This window comes from Podarcis erhardii (assembly GCF_964252035.2).
Source record: "Podarcis erhardii genome assembly, chromosome: 5".
Lineage (NCBI taxonomy): Eukaryota > Metazoa > Chordata > Lepidosauria > Squamata > Lacertidae > Podarcis > Podarcis erhardii.
Window position 1 is genome coordinate 70,844,718 of NC_138509.1, and position 20,510 is coordinate 70,865,227.

A 20,510-nucleotide genomic window follows, 5' to 3' on the forward strand; every position below is an offset into this window, starting at 1 on the left:
AGCAAAATAGTTATAGTGACAATTGACACAATAATTGTTGGTGATAATGCAAACATTACACTTTATGAATCTGGTGAGAGGAAGGGGGGGGGCAAACTCGACAACCAGTTCTTACGTCACCTCCAGACTGTCATTATTTTGCAGGAGGGATTAGAACATACCCATTGAAGCAAATAAAGTATATTAAAGTACTCCATTGCCCAACTCATTAAAAACAACTTTCTACAGTTAGGAAAGAAATGGGGCAATGCAGTGAAAAATGCAGAAAAACACATAATGAACAAGAGAACATATAAGCATCAGGCATGCAAAAACAAGGATGAATGCTCATTGCTGTAAAGGTAAAAAAGGCAAAGGACCCCTGGACGGTTAAGTCCAGTCAAAGGCGCTCATCTTGCTTTCAGGCTGAGGGAGCCAGCCTTTGTCCACAGATAGCTTTCCGGATCATGTGGTCACCATGACTAAACCGCTTCTGATGCAACAGAACACCGTGATGGAAGTCGGAGCACATAGAAACACTGTTTACCTTCCCACCACAGCAGTACCTATTTATCTACTTGCACTGGTGTGCTTTCGAACTGCTAGGCTGGCAGGAGCTGGGATGGAGCAATGGGAGCTCACTCCGTCATGGGAATTCAAACTGCTGACCTCGTGATCGGCAAGCCCAAGAGGCTCAGTGGTTTAGACCACAGCACCACCCGCGTATAAACTCTCAGCAAACAAATCTCTACAAATGCTAAGTAAAGGGTGGATATAGCTTAACCTCCAAATAAATTCTGTGCTAGCAACTAGGATGAATGTTCAAATAAGCAGGTTGTCTAGAGGAGAGCCATTAAATGTTAAATAGCAGTTCTTATAATGACCAGCTGAAATTGAACAGATAGAGACAGAAGCTAGTTCTTTCAGCAGATGCTTCCCATCTCTTTCACTGCCACAACTTAGTTTTATAATAAGAAAAATAGCCCATGGGTGGTAGCGGGAGGTAAATCTATCTCTCTCTCTCTTCCACGTGAATTTCCAAGTCTGATTTCAACCTCTGCCCCCCCTCTGGGAGAACATTCATACAGCTGAGCATGATGTGCACTTTGGCTCTTAGATTACCAAGTTAAAGTGCAAGGGGATGGCATTTCATTTGGAATATGTCCCTGAGATACAAAAAGTTGGACAAAGGTTTCTAACAGAGTAAAGTTCAAGTGTGTTCAGCTCCATCCTGCTGGCTCAGTTTTTAACGCTGAGATCAATGTCCAGCTTAGAGTACACAGGGCATTTCCTCCCTCACCGATAGTTTGGTTATTGATAGATAATCAAGGCTTTGGCCACAAAGAGGAAGGGTGGATGGAAGGGAGGGAGGGAGAAAAGCTTAGTCTCTTTGACCCATGCACTGTTAATCCTTCATATTTAGATATCTTGGCAATTCCCTTATGGTAGGAAAAGTACCGATAATCAGAAACTTGAAGAAGTAGACATTGATAGATGTGTATGCCTTTCTGCTATCACCAATTTGGCAGTGACCTAGACATTTACAATGGCACCTCCTCCTCTCTGCTGGGTCAGGTCATGGGAGAATCTCTTGACAAGATGCCATTCAGACTCTTGTGTTGTATCAGTGCTGAGTTCACCCATCATTTGAACCAGCAGTTTTGGGGTGGCTTAATAACTGTACATATATAACCACAAAACTAGGTAAAAGTCTACCAGTCTGATAAGCAGAGTAGGTTGTGCTTAGATGGGAGAAAGTTCTTGCTGTATTTCATACCCTCTTGACCATTCCAGATCTGCCCATCTTTCATTTCAATTTCCTGCCTTGCATCCCTGCTGGTTCTTCACTTGTTATTGTTGAGCTCAAGCAAGGGACAGGTAAGGTAAAGGTAAAGGGACCCCTGACCGTTGGGTCCAGTCGTGACTGACTCTGGGGTTGCGGTGCTCATCTCGCTTTACTGGTCGAGGGAGCCGGCGTACAGCTTCCAGGTCATGCGGCCAGCATGACTACGCCACTTCTGGCGAACCAGAGCAGCGCATGGAAACACCGTTTACCTTCCCGCCGGAGTGGTACCTATTGATCTACTTGCACTTTGACGTGCTTTTGAACTGCTAGGTTGGCAGGACCAGGGACCGAGCAACGGGAGCTCACCCCGTCACAGGGATTCAATAGAAGTGAAGAAATGGTCTTCTTGTAACTTAGTTATCTGCTCTGAACTCAGGCAAGAGGCTCATGAACTTAAACCAACATTCTTCTCACACCAGGTCTGAGACCTTGTGAGACTTGTCACACATTTAAAAGATTAGGATAGTTGATGCTCACACTGGTATCTTGTTCCAGGAAGCTGCCCATCATTGTAACACATATTCATGTAGACTAGTAAAACATTTCTGGTTAACCCCAAAAAGGGATGATCTCATGATTCTTGTGGTTTAGAAGCTGCCCCAAGCATTTTATTTGCACCAAATCAGGCACAGATTTTAGACCAGTCATTGTGAGGAAGGAAAGTGAGCATGAACAGTAGAGTTAACTATCATAAACAATGTAGAGTTTTGTGCCCCATAAAAGACTTGTTTTATTTTTTATAAATGTGTGGAAATGATATAGAAATTGTTTCTGTTCCCAGAATTTGAAACTATGGTGGCCAAGTGTGTGTGTATCTGTATGGAGGAGAAAGTAATTTCCCCTTACATGTTTATCATAATTAGTTTATCTGAATGAATGGAGTTGACAATACAGGCTAATATTGGACACAAACTGTTCACCTTAAAGCTTGAAAAGCTTAATAATTATCCACTGCAATTTTTCTTAAATACTGGTTATTATTTCAATTATTGTATTTATATTCCGTCCTTCTGTCAAGGGACTAATGATGGCATACATCCTCCCCCAGGTCCCCCAATTTTATCTATGCACCAACTCTCTGAGGTAGTAGAGAGTGACTGGCCCACACTCACTCAGTGAGCTTCACAGTGGTGTGATGACTTGAATCTGGGTCTTCCCAGTCCTAGACCAACATTCTGAACATTCTGCAGCACCACACTTTTCGGTCTTATATTTTGTCTCTTTAGCTCACTGCTAGCATTCTCCTGTTTCTAATGCTCAATAGCCATTTGCAATGGCACATCCTCCTCTTTCTACTGGGTCAGGTCATCAGAGAAACCTTTACCAGCCTCTTGGGGACTTGTCCTTTGTAACTGGGGCCATGTAAATAAACCATTGACAAAGGGGCAATGATGATTAATAGTTGCCTCAACCAGCAGATTGGCGGCTAAGACTTATTTGACCTGCTGACTTTTATCTTGTCTGCTCATTCTACAGCTATCTGTTGACTTTACCCTGTCTGCTGATCTTACCTTGGCTGTTACAAATTAACAGCCCTTTGGGCCGCTGCTCCCTCCACAGTCTCTACCTTGCCCCACTCTTCCCTTTACCCCCACTTCAACTGGCCACCTCTTTAAAGAGACAGTAGGAAGGGCTTCTAAAATTAGATGGGAGAACAGAAGCAGCTCAGTTCCAGTGACTCCTGGTCAAGACCAAGGTGCCCTCTAAGGCGGTCAAGGGGACATACTGAACCTCATGGATCACATGTTGTTTCTCAGGTGCAAAGCTCTGGCCGTTGGCTCCCTACAGTGAATGGTCATTGTTATCAACAATTCATGGTTGCATGCATTAGAATTATTCTTGCAAAAGGCACAAATCTCTTAAATTCAAGGGGGGTGATTGCTATTCTAGGTGTTATGAGGTAATTTAACCATGCATTGATGCACTGAATGCATTATGTTGTTGCAACCCATTCTGGGGTCTATGACAAAGAGTGACATGTTGTTATTATTATTATCATCATAAATGTTCTTAAGTTAACTGTACATGTTTGTTTTATAGTTACATTGCTATAATATGATTAGTGATATAACAAACACGTGCACTTACTTAAGTTGCTACTAACTGAATTGCTCACCCATGTTTCATCCCAAGGTCCCAGGACGGGTTATAGCAATTTAAATATACAATACGAAAATCAGTAAAAAGTTCTAAAGAGCTGAATAAGATCAGGGGCCCATCTTGTCTGGCAGCTTGTTTTCATGGTAGCCAGATTTCTATGGGGAGCCCCTCAAGGAGGACATGGTGATGCCTCTGACAATGGAATTTGTCTAAACCCCATTTAAAACCATCCAAGTTTACTTAACAGGCATAATGAAAGGAAGTCAGAAGAGGATGCAGGCCATTAGAAGGAAACTCCTATAAATCCCTGGAAATCTGCAAAATCAGTATCAATAGCCAAGAGGGGAAGTGCTCCTGAGCTTGGATCCCCGCTTGCAGGCATCTGGTGGCCATTGTGAGAACAGGACACTGGACTAAATGGGCCATTGGCTTGATCCAGTAGGTTTTCCTTATGTTCTTAATCATTAAAAGTGGCTCCTTGCTTTATGTGAGTTGTTTGTCAAAGGTACAATGGTACTACCAATGCTTAAACTGCCAGGTACATGCTCTTAAATGCTCATGTGCTTGGGATGGAGGGTTTAGCACAACCAGGGCTCTCAGCCCCACGTCAGCTGACACTTATAGGTGTGCACCTGTTGCTCACACGTTGTACATTTGCCCCAGAAAACTCATGTAATATAGGAAGCATGATTGATGTGTGGAGCTTCTCATAGTGAGCAGATTAGAGACTCAGACAACAGCTGCTTCCTGTACAGCTTTGCTCAGGACTTTAGCACTAAACTGAAAGCGTGGGGGAAAGACCTTAGAAAAGAGAAAGGATGTTGTGGATGGCAGTCAGTGCAACATCCTCCATTGTAGATTGTGGTGTCTACATTGTCCTCCTCCTCCGCACTGCTGTATGAAGTAGCAGAGTGTTGTGGGGATCACATTTGCCACACCTATAGAGCAATTATGTGTGACATCAGTAGGAAATAATCACCTGCCCTAAGGCTAACATCCCTGGTACACTCACCAGGAATCAGAGCATGTTCAAAGGTACAGAGCTCATTGCCAAGTGCAGATAAGTGAATCGAAAGGGTGTTGTAATTTCCATTTTAAATCAATGGCGTGAACCGCTATGTAAACATATGCAAGATTGTGTTGCCTTCTTCCTGATGCAGTTAGTAGCAACCATACTTGCTATAATATGCATAGCTGTCAACCTTCCCTTTTTGTGCGGGATATTCCCTTATTCCAGCGCCGTTTCCCGCTGCTATCCCGGATTGTTAGATATCCCATAGACTGTCCCCGGGACAGGTGAGGCTGCTGATCCCTTATTTTCAAATCTGAAAGTTGACAGCTATGATAATATGAAACATCTTAAATAAATGTCAAGTGTGAGGGGAACCCCCTCCCCAATTTAAAATGGATTCCTTCCTTCAAATAAGCAAAACGCTGAAGCCGAGTTTCCTGTGCTCCATTCATGGTTTTCCTGCAGTCTCTATAGTGGTTGAGAAAGAACATGTGGGGATTACATCGTTATGTAATAAATAATAACTTGCTTAGATGGTAGAATTAAATGGCAGGAGTCGAGCAGGCAAGCCTCATTGATCCGTATGATAAACTTCACACGAACCATTAATTGTATTTATTCCATTTCCTACCGGCCTTTCACCGCGAGGTGCCAGGAAGGGTTGCAACGATGTAGAATAACAGCATTAAAATCAATTAGCAACCAGAAGAATAGGGTGATTTCTCCCTCCCTCTCTCTCTTCCCGTATACATATCAGGCTGCAATCCTGTGTGCATGATATACTTGGGTGCAAGCGCCCCCGAATATTTTCTGACTGGAACATGCACGACACGACTTGTATCATCACATTGGATCACGAGCAACACATGACGATGACGAAAGTAACGCTGCTGCTGCTACTACTACTAATGCAAGAGCCGATAAGCCCACGAGAGTGTCGTGTTTATTTGCAATGCAAAGACAAGATATATATAATATTGCACTTGGAGCCTACTTTCCCCCAGCAGCAGCTGTTAATGGGTCTCTTGTGTCATTCACCAGCGGCCCGCCAGCGGCTCCCGTAACCCCAGGCCCGGCGGTGACCGATAGTAACCCTTCGCGCAGCTCCCTCGCGCAACCCTCCTCGCAGACACAGCCGTTTTAGAACGCGGCAGCGCCAGCCCCTCGCGCGCCACCCCTCGCCAGCCAATGAGGATCCTCCGCCCAGGCATATGGAATGAGGATGCTCCTCGGCGGCGGTGGCGATTGTGAGGTGCGCCAGCTCGGAGCGGAAGGAAGGGAGGGAGGGGTCGGCGAGCGCGCGAGAGAGAAAGGAGGCGGTGGCGGGGCATCTCCGCGGCCTGGGCGCCTCTCATTGGCTCCGAGGGGGTTGGGCCCGCCCCCCGAAGCTGGAGCTACACAGCGCGGCCGGCCGAGGCGACCCTCGGCACACGCGCAGATCCCTTCGCCGGCTTCCCCCTGCTCCGGCCGCGGCGGTGAGTCAGGGCTGGGGGGCTGGGGAGCCGGGGGGCGGGCGGGCGAGGGCGAGCCCAGCTTAGCGGGCCGGCGGGTCAGAGGCGGCGGCGAGGCAGGAGGGTCTCAGGCGGCGGGAGCCTCTCAGGCGCTGGCTGACGAACAGGGTCTCCTCTCAAGGGGAGGGAAGCGAGGGATCGGGGCCCGCAGCATAGGGACGGGGAGGCGGCCACGGGCCCGGAGGTGCACGTGGGGAAAGGGCCGGGGGTGGGGGCTTCGCGGCGGCGCTAGGCCTGCTGGCTTCGGGACCACCCGATTTCATTCCGGGGCGATTAAATCCCGAGTAACTTCCCACCGAGGTTACACGTCGGCACTTTCGCTTTTTCTTTTTCATTCTTGTGCTCGGTTGAGGCCCGCGGAGGTGGCAGCTGCGTGCACGCTTTCCCCCTCCGAGGGTTTTGCTTCCGGGCAGACGTGCCCTGGGTTGCGCCGCGGCATGTACTTACTAGGACGTCCCGCCTTCCAGGCACGTCTCTGCCGTGCCCCGGTTGGGTGTGCAAAGTCGTGCGCGGTGCGCCGGAAAGGCAGCGGCTTTTTCACACGTGCAGATCCGTCGCCTGGAACAAGAGTCCGCTGATAGGTGAGCTTGTGTCCGCAGAGTCGTCCTATGCAGGAGGCTCCGTTGTGGTCAGTGGGATTTAGACCCCAATATGATTTAGCTTTAAAGGTAAAGGGACCCCTGACCATTTAGGTTTAGGGTTGCCTTAAAAATACCTTTCTTATACTCTCAGCTAGGAGGGAAAAATCAAGAGCAGTGGAGCCTACACTCCTGTAAACAATACTGGGGTGCATGTGCACACACAGTTCTGAGGGCTCTGTCACTTCGTGCCAGCTAGAATTACAGTGCTAATTCTCTGCTTGTGTAAAGATAGTGGAATGGCTAGGATGCCAGTTCTCTTTTAGTATGTTAGGAAGCTCTTCCAAATGCACATATAACAACAATATGATACTGGTTCGTGTACAGAAAATGTATAAACAAGCATGGAAAGAGTAGGGAAAACCCACTTTTACACTGCTTTTCCTTTTGCCATTTACAAAAGGATAATAAGGCTGTAATCCTAACTCCTCTTAACTTGGGGTACACATAAATGAATTCAATAGGACTTGCTTCTCAGTAGACATGGTTAGCGTTGTTCTGTCATTGGGTTAGGTTAGGTGGACCGCCCCCCCCCCCCAATGTATATGAAGACAACTTTCACTCAAATCCTGTTCCAAATATGCATCTTCATTGATACACATTGCTGGGGTGCATAACATGTTGCCAAGAAATGCAGATGAGGCTGCGACCTGGCAGCCATTCATATTAATGTTCTGGGTGTTTAGGGAAGCTGAAAACTGAAGTTGTTGTGGATTGCTTCGGCTTGTTACCAGTGAAGTTGGTAGGGACTGGCTAGTGTTACTAAAAGATTCTGATCTCTCACAGATGTGTCATCTCTGTTGGGCTGCAACAACCTCTCATGGGGGTTCCCTTTCTGATTCTAAAGAGCAGGGAAAGATATACAATAGTGTTAGTGTGTGGAGGATGAAAAATGTAGCCTCCCAGTCAGACATAGTTGGCTGCAGCTTAAAACACTGCTTATAAACTGATTCTGAAATGTTGATAATGAGAAATTGAAATGAGCATTGTAACTAGAGGATCACAGCTAACATGATTGTATTCATACTGGCTGATGAGGTATGCATTGAGTTTGTATCAACAGTGTAGAGCAGAGGCCAACCTGTAATGTTGCACTTCTGACATGATACTAGATTCTTTCCTCAGAGTTGGAGAGGTAGTTCTTTGTTTTGAAGATGCTAATTGATTGAACTACACTGATACATGATTAATCATTAAGCTACATTGAAATCTTACTAGGGTTAATTAATTATCAACTGTTATGGTAAGCCTGCAACTTGCACGCATTTAATTTGTGCGTATTCAGCTTTATGCATGTGGCAAAACATTAAAAAATGAAAAGGGGCAGGGTTCCGGGAAAAATGACTTTGGTAATTCCACCTACCATTGAACACAGTGGGTTTTGACTATGCGTGATTTTGGCTTTAAGCACAATCCCCAGAACTAACTCTCAGACAAGTTGAGGGTCTACTGTATTGGTAAAACATAAGTACAGGATGTGCCTTCAATAAATTCCTGCAATTTTTCCATGTAAGCCATATTTCTGGCTAGTTCCCCCCCCCCCCCCCATTTTCATTTCAGGTCATAATTATGGCATTTTGAATAATTCAAGCCTTTTGTGTACTCACTGGATCCTGTAGATAGGTAATTGCAGTTACTAATTTCCAATGGGCAAAAGTAGGGCTCTTAAAATCATGAGATTTCACGACATAACTGATAGGCTTTGATTAGGTTGTTTCTTTGATACACTATAGCTGACTATTCATTGTCAAGCTACCTCTCCATAATCAGACATATTTTATATTAAAATGAAACATTTGTGTAAAGAAAAATAAACAGACAGACCATGTAGCATAGTTCAGTGGTAATGCTATTACTTTCTCTTTTTCTGGATTGCCAGAACCAGGGATGCCAACAGGATTTTCTTGGCCTAGTACACTATATGTAGCTTGTAATTTGTCCCTCACTCACCAAGGGTTATGAAGAAAGACACAAACCTTTTACATAGCTATACCCATTTTAGCATTTATATCAGCAGCAACTTTCCGCCTGGAGAATTTCTTTATTCCCTCATAAGTGTGAAAACTGTCTCCATGTTGCTACTACAGTTGTATCTCAGTTTACGAACTTAATCCGTTCCGGAATTCCGTTCTTAACCCAAAACCGTTCTTGAACCGAGGCATGCTTTCCCTAATGAGGCCTCCCATCACTGGTGCCCTTCCACCATTCGGCTTCCGTTCTTAGACCGAGTTTGCAAACCAGGACACTACTTCTGGTTTTGCGGAGTTCGTAAACTGAATAGTTCGTAAACAGGGCTGTTCTTAAACCGAGGTACCACTGTATAACCAATAAACACCTCCCAGCTGCATTTACCTAACCCCCACCCCCTCAACATGTCAGGGTTGGGGTACACTTCAGAGCTGTTAATCTATTCCCTCTGCCCCCCAAATGGATATACTAATAATGATATTATTTTCATTGCAGGGAATTAAAATGTCCGTACACTCAATGATTGTTTTGCAAGTATTTAAACCTGAATGCAAGAGTATAAAGTCTTTGTTTCTACCTTCTGCCTTGCAGTAGCAGTTGTTTTTACTGGGCAGCAATCACAACTCTACAAGAAAAAGGGGGGGGGGACAGCTTCAGAATGAACCATGCATTCTCTTCTGTTATCTGAATCTGGGGGGGAGGGGGAATCACACACACCTGAAGGAAGACCCAAAGTCAGCTTCAAAATGAACCAGGGTCTTCCTGGTTTTGAGGGTCTTCCCTGGTGGATGTGTGACTCTAATATTTTTCTCTAGCACTTGTCTGTCACATCAGTTGTTTCAAAAATTGGCTAGAAGCACTGAAAAGCAGGAATAGGCTGATGGCTCACAATGCAGACATGGCTCTGCATGTCTTGCTTCATAACTCTTGGTTTGCAAAGGTTAAAGACTTGTTTTTTTATTTTATTTTAAAATGAAAGTTCAGAGTCCAAACTCCGCTGGCTTTGGGCCAAGTTTAGCAGTACTCTCCTCCTGCTGGGCCTGGAGAGGGAATTATACAAAACTGCCTCAATCTTGCTCTTCTGGTGGCACACTAAGGTTTCTATTACACAGGTGATTTTTTTTGTGATCAGTGGTTGTGTCATGTTTTGGCAGTGTTCCGCAAGTATATTGAGGTGTACCAGGAGTGTTATCTGTTGTTGAAGTAAATGTAATAATAGAGATAAGTGTAGGCAATGGTGCCCTACAGCATGTGTCTGGATGAGTAGGAAAGGGCATTCACCATAAATGTATGAATGGTATGTGGAAATTTCTAAAGGTTCAGAGCAGTACATTAAACAGCAAGGGTTATTAGTATGACAAAAAGAGACACGGGTGGCACTGTGGTCTAACCCACTGAGCCTCTTGGGCTTGCTGATTGCAAGGTTCGCAGTTTGAATCCGCATGGTGGTATGAGCTCCTGTTGCTCTGTCCCAGCTTCTGCCAACCTAGCAGTTCAAAAGCACACCAGTGCAATTAGATAAATAGGTACCGCTGCAGCAGGAAGGTAAACAGCATTTCCATGCGCTCTGGCTTCTGTCATGGTGTCCCGTTGCACCAGAAGTGGTTTAGTCATGCTGGCCACTTGACCTGGAAAGCTGTCAGTGGAAAAACGCCGGCTCCCTCAGCCTGAATGGAGATGAGCGCCGCAACCCCATAGTTGACTTTGACTGGACTTAACCGTCCAGGGATCCTTTACTTTTACCTTTTTTTTACTAGTAGTGGGTAGGCACTTTCTTCTTTATAGGAGTTCACACCAGAGATGATGAAACATACAAAGCTATCTTTTTTCAGAATAAAATTGCATACTCTGGGAGGCAAACTGAGTTTCTTAAATTTGTAGGTGCTATACCACAGAACTATTACCCATATAGGGTGGTGTAATATGGTGTTTATTTCTCTGCTATCACCTGCATGTGGGCACGTTTCATCATGGAAATGCTTTTCTATGTATACCACAAATTGCTTATCCCAGTGCTATGTCTGCTGCAACATGTTCATAATGCTACCACAATTTATGCATGGGGCCTGTCCTTCAGTTTAACCCAGTAGGAAAAGCTTTGATGGTGGAAATGTTTTGTGAGCATATTGCAAAGGCTTCATTAATAAGGGCAATTGCTTATAACAAATGTTTAAAACATCATTATCTTGTTTGTGAAGGAACCCCAGTGCATTTTGCGGAATTTGGGAAATATTTGTTGGCACATATTGGCTTGGTTAAGATGTAACATTAAACTATGGTTTACCAGTATGTGTTTGAATCTTGTCTGATACCCGTCTGGTAGGGCCACAATGAGATTAAAAGTGTCAATTAATAGCAGTCTGGTGTTGTACCTGCAGTCTGAACTGTGATTAAATCTGGGTTATTGAAACAAACAAAAAACTATGGTTAGAAATCACTTTGTCTGGGTTTGGGCATAATGATAAACCATAGTTAGTTTAAAAACAGAAGTGAAAACTTCCGATCTTGTTGCTGCAGAAAAGAGAAGCGGGCAGTGCATGACCCTGACCCTCTTGCTCATATAATGATAAACCATGGTTTACTATTATCTTAATATAGTCATTAATGTCGTGTGGAACTATAGTCAGACCTGCCAGCCTTCACTGTGGCCTCACATGACTTTTAGAGGTGCCTTGTAGCTCTTTGGCTGTTCTCTGTAGGAGGAGACCATTTGTGTGAGCCAGGTACTGTGCAAGAAACCTTAGCCCAGGCATAGACAAACACTGCTCTCCAGATGTTTTGGGACTACAACTCCCATCACCCCTGACCACTGGTTCTGTTAGCTAGGGAAGATGGGAGTTGTAGTCCCAAAAGATCTGGAGGGCCGAGTTTGCCTATGCCTGCCTTAGTCCCTATTTCTGCTTTCCTTATTGAAGAAGCTACTAAGGCTTCCTAGAACCACCAAGGTTCTACTGGTGTATAAGACAATATATGTTTTGCTAGGATTTACCATGGCAAACATGGATTTTTTGCTTTGCAATGTGTGAATTTACCCTACTTCTCATGTGTGAAAGAATGGAGAGTGCACGGAATGCATATTTAAACAGTACAGTGGAACCTTGTGTTACGTACCGTGAACACTTCAGGTTACGAGCTCTGCTAACCTGGAAGTAGATGCTCCTGGTTGCAAACTTTCCCCCAGGATGCGAGCAGAAGTCATGCGCCTGCAGCGCAGCATCAGCACAAGGCACCATTAGTGAAAGCGCTCCTTGGATTATGAACGGTTTCAGCTTAAGAACAGACCTCCAGAACGAATTAAATTCGTAACCAGAGGTACCACTGTAAAAGGTTTGCTATTTTTTGTGCATTTTTATAGAATGCTTCACTAACAGTACAGGGTGAACATATTGCTTGTGTGACTTGTCTTAGAAAATAAATTTAAATGTAGCAATTAGACTATTTTATAATTCAAACTTTATTCTTGAAATTGCATCATTGTAATTGTAGGTGACTTTTGGGGGGCATCTTCTTACTTCCTATGTATATATAATGTACATAGATGGTATTGTATAAAAATGATATATATGACTTTAAAATAGAACTCCTTAATCCAGGCATAGGCAAATTCTGGCCCTCCAGATGTTTGGGACTACAACTGCTATCATCCCTAGCTAACAGGACCAGTGGTCAGGGATGATGGGAATTGTAGTCCCAAACATCTGGAGGGCCGGAGTTTGCCTATGCCTCCCTTAATCAGTTGATTAAAATATAATGGCATAGTTACCACCAACTGGCAAAAGATATGTCTTCTTTCCCCCTGTATAATCTGTAGCTTGAGTCTAATGTGTGGCAAGCAGTCAGGAAGAAATGAGATTTTTACAGATGAGATATGGCCTTTTGAGAACTTATCTTCTAAAGTTCCCTGTAATGTCTTGGAGAAGTTTCTGTTTGTCTGTCTGTATATCTGTGAATATAAAAATGGGAATTTAGGAGTGAGTGTGCATTCATATGGCTGCATGGAACTTATATTCTTTGTCCTGGAGTATATTATAATTATTTTAATTAATTAATTAATTAATTAATTACCAAATGGCTTCTAAGCAGTTAATAGAGACCACACACATTAATTTTTGTCTGGATAACCTGCGTGTTAGAAAAGATGACTTATGCAGAGGGGTCAACAAAGATGTAGTTTCAGTGGAAAAATATTAAAAATGTGGGTACACCTATCCCAGACCACCTTTTTCTATGTGTTCTATGTGTTCCAGGAGGGCCTGAGCCTGATGAGCTAACAATGGGTGGTATTCAACTAAGTTTTACTTGGAGTAGCTGGATTAAAATGAATGAACATGACTAAGTTAGGTCCATTAATTGCATTGCATTTTGCTAATAAGGGAAGAAAGACGAAAATTACATGTTTCGTTTATGGTTTGCCAAAATCAGAAGTGAGGGGAGGGACAGAAGGGGCCTCTACTGCTGGCAGGAACTCCTAAGGTATTTAGGAAAACTCCTGCATTAAAAGAGAAGCTCCTTCAGCCCAAATATTTGTAGTTTGTGCATCTTACTGCTGGTTCACCAAGATCTAGTACTCATTTTGTGACAAACTTGTATCTGAACTGTACCACTTGCATAATTGAATGCTTTACTGTATGAAATCCTCGGGATAGTCTAATATTTTATTTGTAGAAGTGGGTGCAATAGTCAGGTTTTACACTGTGAAATGCCCTGAGATCTATGGATGAAGGGCAGTATACAAATTTGATTTATTATAGTTGTTTATTATTATTATTATTATTATTATTATTATTCAGTTATGGAAGCTGAATCTGCAGTCTGAAGTGGTATAGTCATGGTGTATCACCTCAGTAAACACCAGGGACTTACCGTATTTTTCGCCCTATAAGACACATTTTTTCCCCTCCTAAAAAACAAGGGGTGTGCGTCTTATGGAGCGAATGCAGGCTGCATGGCTATCCCAGAAGCCAGAACAGCAAGAGGGATCACTGCTTTTGCTGCGCAGCGATCCCTCTTGCTGTTCTGGCTTCTGGGATTAAGAATAATTTTTTTTCTTGTTTTCCTCCTCTCAAAACTAGGTGCGTCTTATGGTGTGGTGCGTCTTACAGAGCGAAAAATACGGTAGTCTTTGCTCTTGTAGACTGGATAAGTTTGCATCTCACATCTCCCCTACCTGTAGCTTGGTCATTATTGAAGGCAATATGTCTGGGTATCTAGAGCTGGTGACTATAGTCTTCTGTTTATCCAATTAATCTTAGTCAACTACCAAGTGGTACTTAGTCACAATGATGCTCTAATTCTGTAGACAAAGGACATCTGTTGTATCTATAGTAAGGAATGTTATCTCTCTTCTTATGTTTGAAAGGCTTAGTAATAAAGGTTTTCATTGTTTCTTAACCATGCACACATGATGCAAAGCCTAAGCAACTTTTTGATCTCATTGGATAAATGAATCTGGTGGGAATTACAAAAGATGAAAGTGTTGGGGCTGCTTGGCACAGCAATGAATTAGCACTATATACTGATCACATCTTACTGTAACATTTGAGGGTTACTTATGTTTCTGAAAATACAGAACAAATGCCTTGAGGACCTCCTCAAGTGTGCATGCAAGCCTGAAGTTGTAACATACATCCCTGCTCACATTTTTAAAGGCTCTTTTGACATTGAGACCTGAATGCACTCCAGAATTTGGCACCTCAAATGTCAACAAGGATAGCAAAAGAAGAAGAAGAAGAAAGACCATTTTATTTTATCAAAAAGAAAATAAGCATTCTTACTAAAAAATGTTGTAGAAGCTGTGTGTGTGTGTTAACAATAGGTTGAATTAAAAACCAATAGAAGAGTATAATTAATTATATTGAAAAGCATGCCTCAGAACATAGAAAAACTAGGATGCAGTAAAATTGGTTAGAGAAAGTGGAGTTTTATGTTGGACGAAGGAGATTTGGCTAAAGTTGATATTGGAAGGAAAACTGATACTGAGTAGAACACGGGTGGTGAATCTCTAGACTAGAGTCTGCAGGCCAAACTTGACCCAGCAGGGGTTCAGATTTAGTCCACAAGCATGATTTCCCCAAATTATGCCCACCTGCAGTAAAGCAGTAGTCTGTGATCACCAAATGAGCAAAATAGAATGAGAGATTTAGCACAGGAAAGGGGCAGATTTCACTCAAGAGGAAGGGACCCAATTAGGGGCTTGAAAGCACAAGATAAAAGGAGCAGGGAGAGAAAGGGACTGGCTGAGACACAGACTGGGATGACATAGTAAAAAGCTAAAAGAGAAGGGGCATTCTGCCCTATGGAGCAGAAAGTGGGTGAAGTAGATGGCTTGGGGCTGGTAGAGAAGGCAAGGGGGGAAATGAAGGGTTTGGCTAGCCAATGGACTTGCTTGCCAGGGAAGAGAGGAGTGTGATTTCATATCTTCCTTTATTTCTCAGTTGTTGGAGTTTGTTGGGGTGGTAGTATGGAGACCTCTGAAGTAAGAAGTAGCAAAGGATAGAAAAGAGACAAGGACAGTGATGTGTATGTGCTACTATGTGGAAAGTAACATTTCTGTAGTGGGTTCCAAAGATTCCTAGTTGCTAAGGTGAAAAACATGTTTTATGCTCAAGTTGGGCTTAAATATTAAAATAAAAAAGACTACAAATGCTGTATTCCTGGTAATAATTGGGTGTTAAAAGTTTTAAAATGGTGCCAGACAGGAAGCTTGTCCTAAATATCTGAGGTATGGCTCCTACAAATGCATCTTTATTCTGCTTTCCTAATGGGTAGAAGGAAAGGGATTACATTTCTTTTGTGGGTTTTCTGGTGGGAGCCTTGGGCCTTTGAAACTACCAGATTAGCTATTGTAGGGAAAGAAGTAAGATTTTAGGTATTTGCACCCTGGCTTCACATGTTTAGAAGGTGTCTGTTGTTCTTTTCTTTAACTTTCAATTTAGAAGTGTTTAGAAAGATTCACAGTGAAGAAATCAATTGATTTCACCGGAGGTGTTGTATCTCTTGAATGTGCTCTGACTGAGTTACTTTAATGGAGATTCTCTCCAGGCCAAATTAACTTCACTTCTCAGGTACAGGCTACCAAAACAAAAGCTGGATTTTTTGGGGGGTACTTTGTAACAAATTATCCAACATTCAGTTAATAAGTGTTTAACATATGAATGACTGTAGCTCGGTGGTAGAGCACATGTTTTGCATGGAAAGGATTCCAAGTTCAGTTTCTGGTATCTCCAGGTAGGGCTGGGAAAAAACTTTGTCTTGAAACTCCAGAGACCTATTGCCAGTCATTGTTGAGAATGCAGACCATAAGCAAGCTGGACCAGTGGTCTGATTTGGCATAAGGCAATTTATACCAAGAGCACAACAAGCAGAAGGAAACTCCACATGTTAAAAGAAAGATTCCTTGGAGACTACCTCTCCCCATACATGTACTGATTGCTTCCTTGGCTTCTGGTTTGTGATTATCACAGTTGGCCGCAGTGCCCGAGTTGTGCAATTTGGATTGTGACTACTAGTTAATAGTAAGAGATATTCAGCAAGTTACATTGACATGATAAAGCATCAATCAATACCAGCCCTTGCTAATTCAACCCGAAACCTACCACTAAGTAACAGTACATAATAGGGACAGCACATGAGCCATGAAGAAGCCACTATTTCCTCCTTTCCTCCTCCTTTGCTGCTTTCTGTCATGCAAAACAAAAAAATTCCTTCCAGTAGCACCTTAAAGACCAACTAAGTCAGTTCTTGGTATGAGCTTTCGTTTATAGCCCAGGCAAAAGATGCTCCTGCTTGCCTAGTCTTCACTATCAATGACTGCATGTACAATTCCTATTCTCTGTTGCTCTGCTATTTCTGTTGTCTGCTACTGGAGATAACCCCACCCCCTGCAAGATTCAGTGTACTGAGGAAAGTGCTGGATTCTTGTAATATGCTTTCAATCCTCAGTGTGCTCTGGGTTGTGGAATATCTCTCCTATCCTTTCCCAATCTCTGAAACAGTTACAAAAAAACAGTCATTGTGCACAACTAAGTGAGATACTGCTAGCTAAACAGTCAATCTTAAACTACTTCATAAAGTCTATGGTGTTATCTTTATGAACCTTACACTTCTGATTGCCGTACCTCAGATAGTGTGAGACACCTGGAAACCACTGAGCCTCTTGGGCTTGCTGATCGGAAGGTTGGTGGTTCAAATCTTTACAACGGGGTGAGCTCCCGTTGCTCTGTCCCAGCTTCTGCCAACCTAGCAGTTCAAAAGCACACCAGTGCAAGTAAATGAATAGGTATCACTGCGGCAGGAAGGTAAATAGCATTTCCATGGGCTCTGGCACTCGTCACTGTGTCCCATTGCACCAGAAGTGGTTTAGTCATGCTGGCCACATGATGTGGAAAGCTGTCTGTAGACAAATGCCGGCTCCCTCAGCCTGAAAAGTAAGATGAGTACTGCAACCCCATAGTCACCTTTGACTGGACTTAACCGTCCAGGGGTCCTTTACCTTTTTCTATATATATATATATATGATTCATCTGAGGTATATATAATTTTGCTTGCCAGCTTTAAGCTGTGGCTTTTCAATTCTCGCAGTGCAGAGTTCATCTTTGGAATGAATTGCCATAGATTGTTCTTATGCCCCAGTGCATAAAATAGGTCTCTTAAAACCACTTAAGGGATGACTAATGTGTTTGTGGCCATTAAATCAGTCTTGTATTTAACAACTTGCCAGGTAGCTGTGAGTGATGAGGAATTCTATGCAGGTGAGTACTCGTGCCGCACTCCACTTGGATACCATGTTAATGGCAAAGGATGGAAAACTACTTCTCTTCCACATTCAACACAGGAGGGGCACCCTATGCTTTTCTTTCTAATAGAAGGCAAGCTTTTTGTTTTGTTTTCACTAGCCTGCTAAGAGGCCACTAAGTTTGCATTTCCATACTAGCTGCAGAGGAGGGGGCTTGCACTAATTTTTTTGCTGGGGAGTAAGCTTTGTGGGCTTAATTTAGAAGGCTATGCTAAATCACAAAACCCTATTTTTAATGTAGAGAATATACTTCTGGGTTTTAGGTAGCAATTGACTAACAAAGGGTGAAAATCGTCCTGCTCTTGTGAAATCCTCTACAGGCATCTGGCCAGGAATTCCTTTCTAAAGTGAGCAGTGCTGGGGCTCAAGACCCTGTGGAAGTACTAGCCTCTTCTATTGGAAGGGTTTATTCTAATTTACAATACAGTATGGTATAATTACTCGGGATAAGAGGGAGAACATTTGTGTGTGTCGTCAATTCTAAAGGTAAGAGCTATGCTAGTGAGTTATAGATTATGTCAGAGGTTTTCAACCTTTGTGAGTCCACCAACGTGACCAGCTACATTCTTTCTGTGGCACCCCTGTGGGGCTCAGGAGCCCAGTTATGTCACCATTTGCCGGCAGAGCTGGCAGCCTCTCACCCGTTTTCGAACACCCTTCCATGTGGAGTTTTCCCTTAGCCTCCTCTACTCTCCCCTCTCTTTGGGAGTCCTCTGAGCGCTGCCTGTCCCTGGTCTCTGAGCTGCCTCCCCCCAAAGAGGGGTGCTTTCCAGAGGCACCATTCACCTGCAGAGCTTATAGCCAGGACTGCTGCAATAAACAGCTGTGCAAGCATCAGAGAGGGCATCAGAGGTAGGATAGAGGCACCAGAGAAAAGTGTGACAGACGCCAGTGTTGCCAGCGGCACCCCTGACCATCATTCAAGGCACCCCAGGGTGCAGCAGCACACTGGTTGAAAACCACTGGATTATGTGTTTGATGGCACTGCTGTGTTATAATGTCCAAGGCTAAATCCATGCATTTCCCATTAGTGAGGAGCCAACATTAAGCTCTGCATCTGGTTAGCCAGAACTGCATCTAGTTAGCTAGAACTGCTGACAGAATGCTGAGCTAAGACATCTGCTTGTCTGATTTAATACTGGTTGCCATGTCTTCCCAATACTGTGTATATAACATCAAGCAGTTGTTGCACAGGTAGAGCTTTCCTCATCTTCTTGATGCAGTTATGGAAAGAGCTATAGCAATTAACCTATAAAGTGATAGAGAGGGGCAAGGATTTTTTAAAAATCAGTTCACAGGTAAGCAAACAAATGGTAGACATTTACAGTTGCAGTTACTAAACATGAACAATAAAAACCTTATTAATTCACATCATTTTTTTATAAAGTATAGCAATTATTTGTTTGGCTGCATTAGCAGAATAATACTATGTCTACTGCAATGTAGAATGAATAAGAATACCCCACAATTGCCACCTTTTTATAGTGTGAAAACTTGTTTTGCCTGAAAGCTTGTTTATAATTTAAAAGGCCCCCCCCAGGAAATTTTGAATTTAAAGGCGTATTAATAAAATATTTACCAAATAAAATCTTAAGGCTGTGGGTGTGCCCAATACATGGTCATTTCACAGATCACTAGACTGTATTGCTTTTGTGTGGCAATCAACATTTAATGTTTACTATCCTGATGAGCTAATAAAAAGCTCCAGAGTAAAACACCTATGTCATGTATCATGACAGTTTGTTTACCTTCACACACCCCAACTTGCTGTTGACTTGCTCAGATTATATAACTTTGATGACTATCCTGGTAAAAGATCTATTTCACTTTACTTTTGCCATTTCATTACAAAAATAAGAGTTTGAAATCGAAGCAAGAATTCCAGTCCATTAGGCTGCATATGTGCATATGTGCAGATTGTCAAACATGGTGACAGGACCTGCCCAAGGGATGAGGAAACTGTGGTCCTCCAGACATTGTTGTACTTCATTTCCCAGCAGCACCAGCCAGCCAAGCCGGTGAGCTGCAGATAAGAGGAAGTGTAGTCCAATTTTTAATAGAGTAACCTTCAGGAAAAGTGTTGCATGAAGTAGCATACGAGACCCGTAAAAACCAACACATGGCAGCTTAATCGACACTCCTATACAGTAGCTGCATTGAAACGTAACACATTCAAGGAAGCAGGGAAAACCCTACAAGTTTGTGAGATCGCGCTTAAAGCATGTTGCAGCTCTCCTAAACTCGTGATGGGCTCGTTGGGCGTTTCCCACTACCCGCTCCTGTGCAGAAACATGTGCAAAAGCCTTCCTTAAAACTACTGGGAGCTCCATAGCGGAGCTTTTTCTCCCCCCCGCCCACTGAAACAACCGCAGCCGCACCTTAGAAGGTAGGGCTCCAACCCGGCAGCCAAACCTTGCTTATCTTTTGACACCGAACCCCTGTGGAATGCGCGTGAAGCCAGGTTTCCCCGATGCGCGGCGCTCCCTGAGAGGGGGGCGGAGTTTACGGGCTGGGGGCGTGGAAACAGGCCAGTGCCTTGCGGCTTGCGGCCACGTGGGCTCCGAGCCGCTCCTTTTGTCTGGGTCTCGGATGGGGAGGGGCGGGCTAGAGGGAAGCGGCCGCTCTTCGAACCGCGTCACAAAGCGGATTTTCCGTTTCCACG

The 20,510-nt window shown here is 43.6% G+C and overlaps 1 protein-coding gene and 1 long non-coding RNA gene across 4 annotated transcripts in view; one reads left to right on the forward strand and one right to left on the reverse strand.

Annotated features, from left to right (window-relative positions):
• Positions 1-6,246: 6,246 nt before the first annotated feature.
• The window catches only part of ACSL3 (acyl-CoA synthetase long chain family member 3), a 49,983-nt gene continuing 35,719 nt past the window's right edge, over positions 6,247-20,510 (forward strand). For all 3 annotated transcript variants that reach the window (XM_081861550.1, XM_081861546.1, XM_081861548.1), the window contains exon 1: positions 6,247-6,412. The gene's annotated coding sequence lies outside the window, so the exon portion shown is untranslated. The remainder of the gene's footprint in view (positions 6,413-20,510) is intronic.
• On the reverse strand, positions 12,783-20,484 carry LOC309341830. The gene is made up of 3 exons (XR_014156574.1): positions 20,227-20,484; positions 17,172-19,097; positions 12,783-12,997 (listed from the first exon to the last, which is right to left on the reverse strand). It is a non-coding gene; the product is annotated as an uncharacterized lncRNA (long non-coding RNA).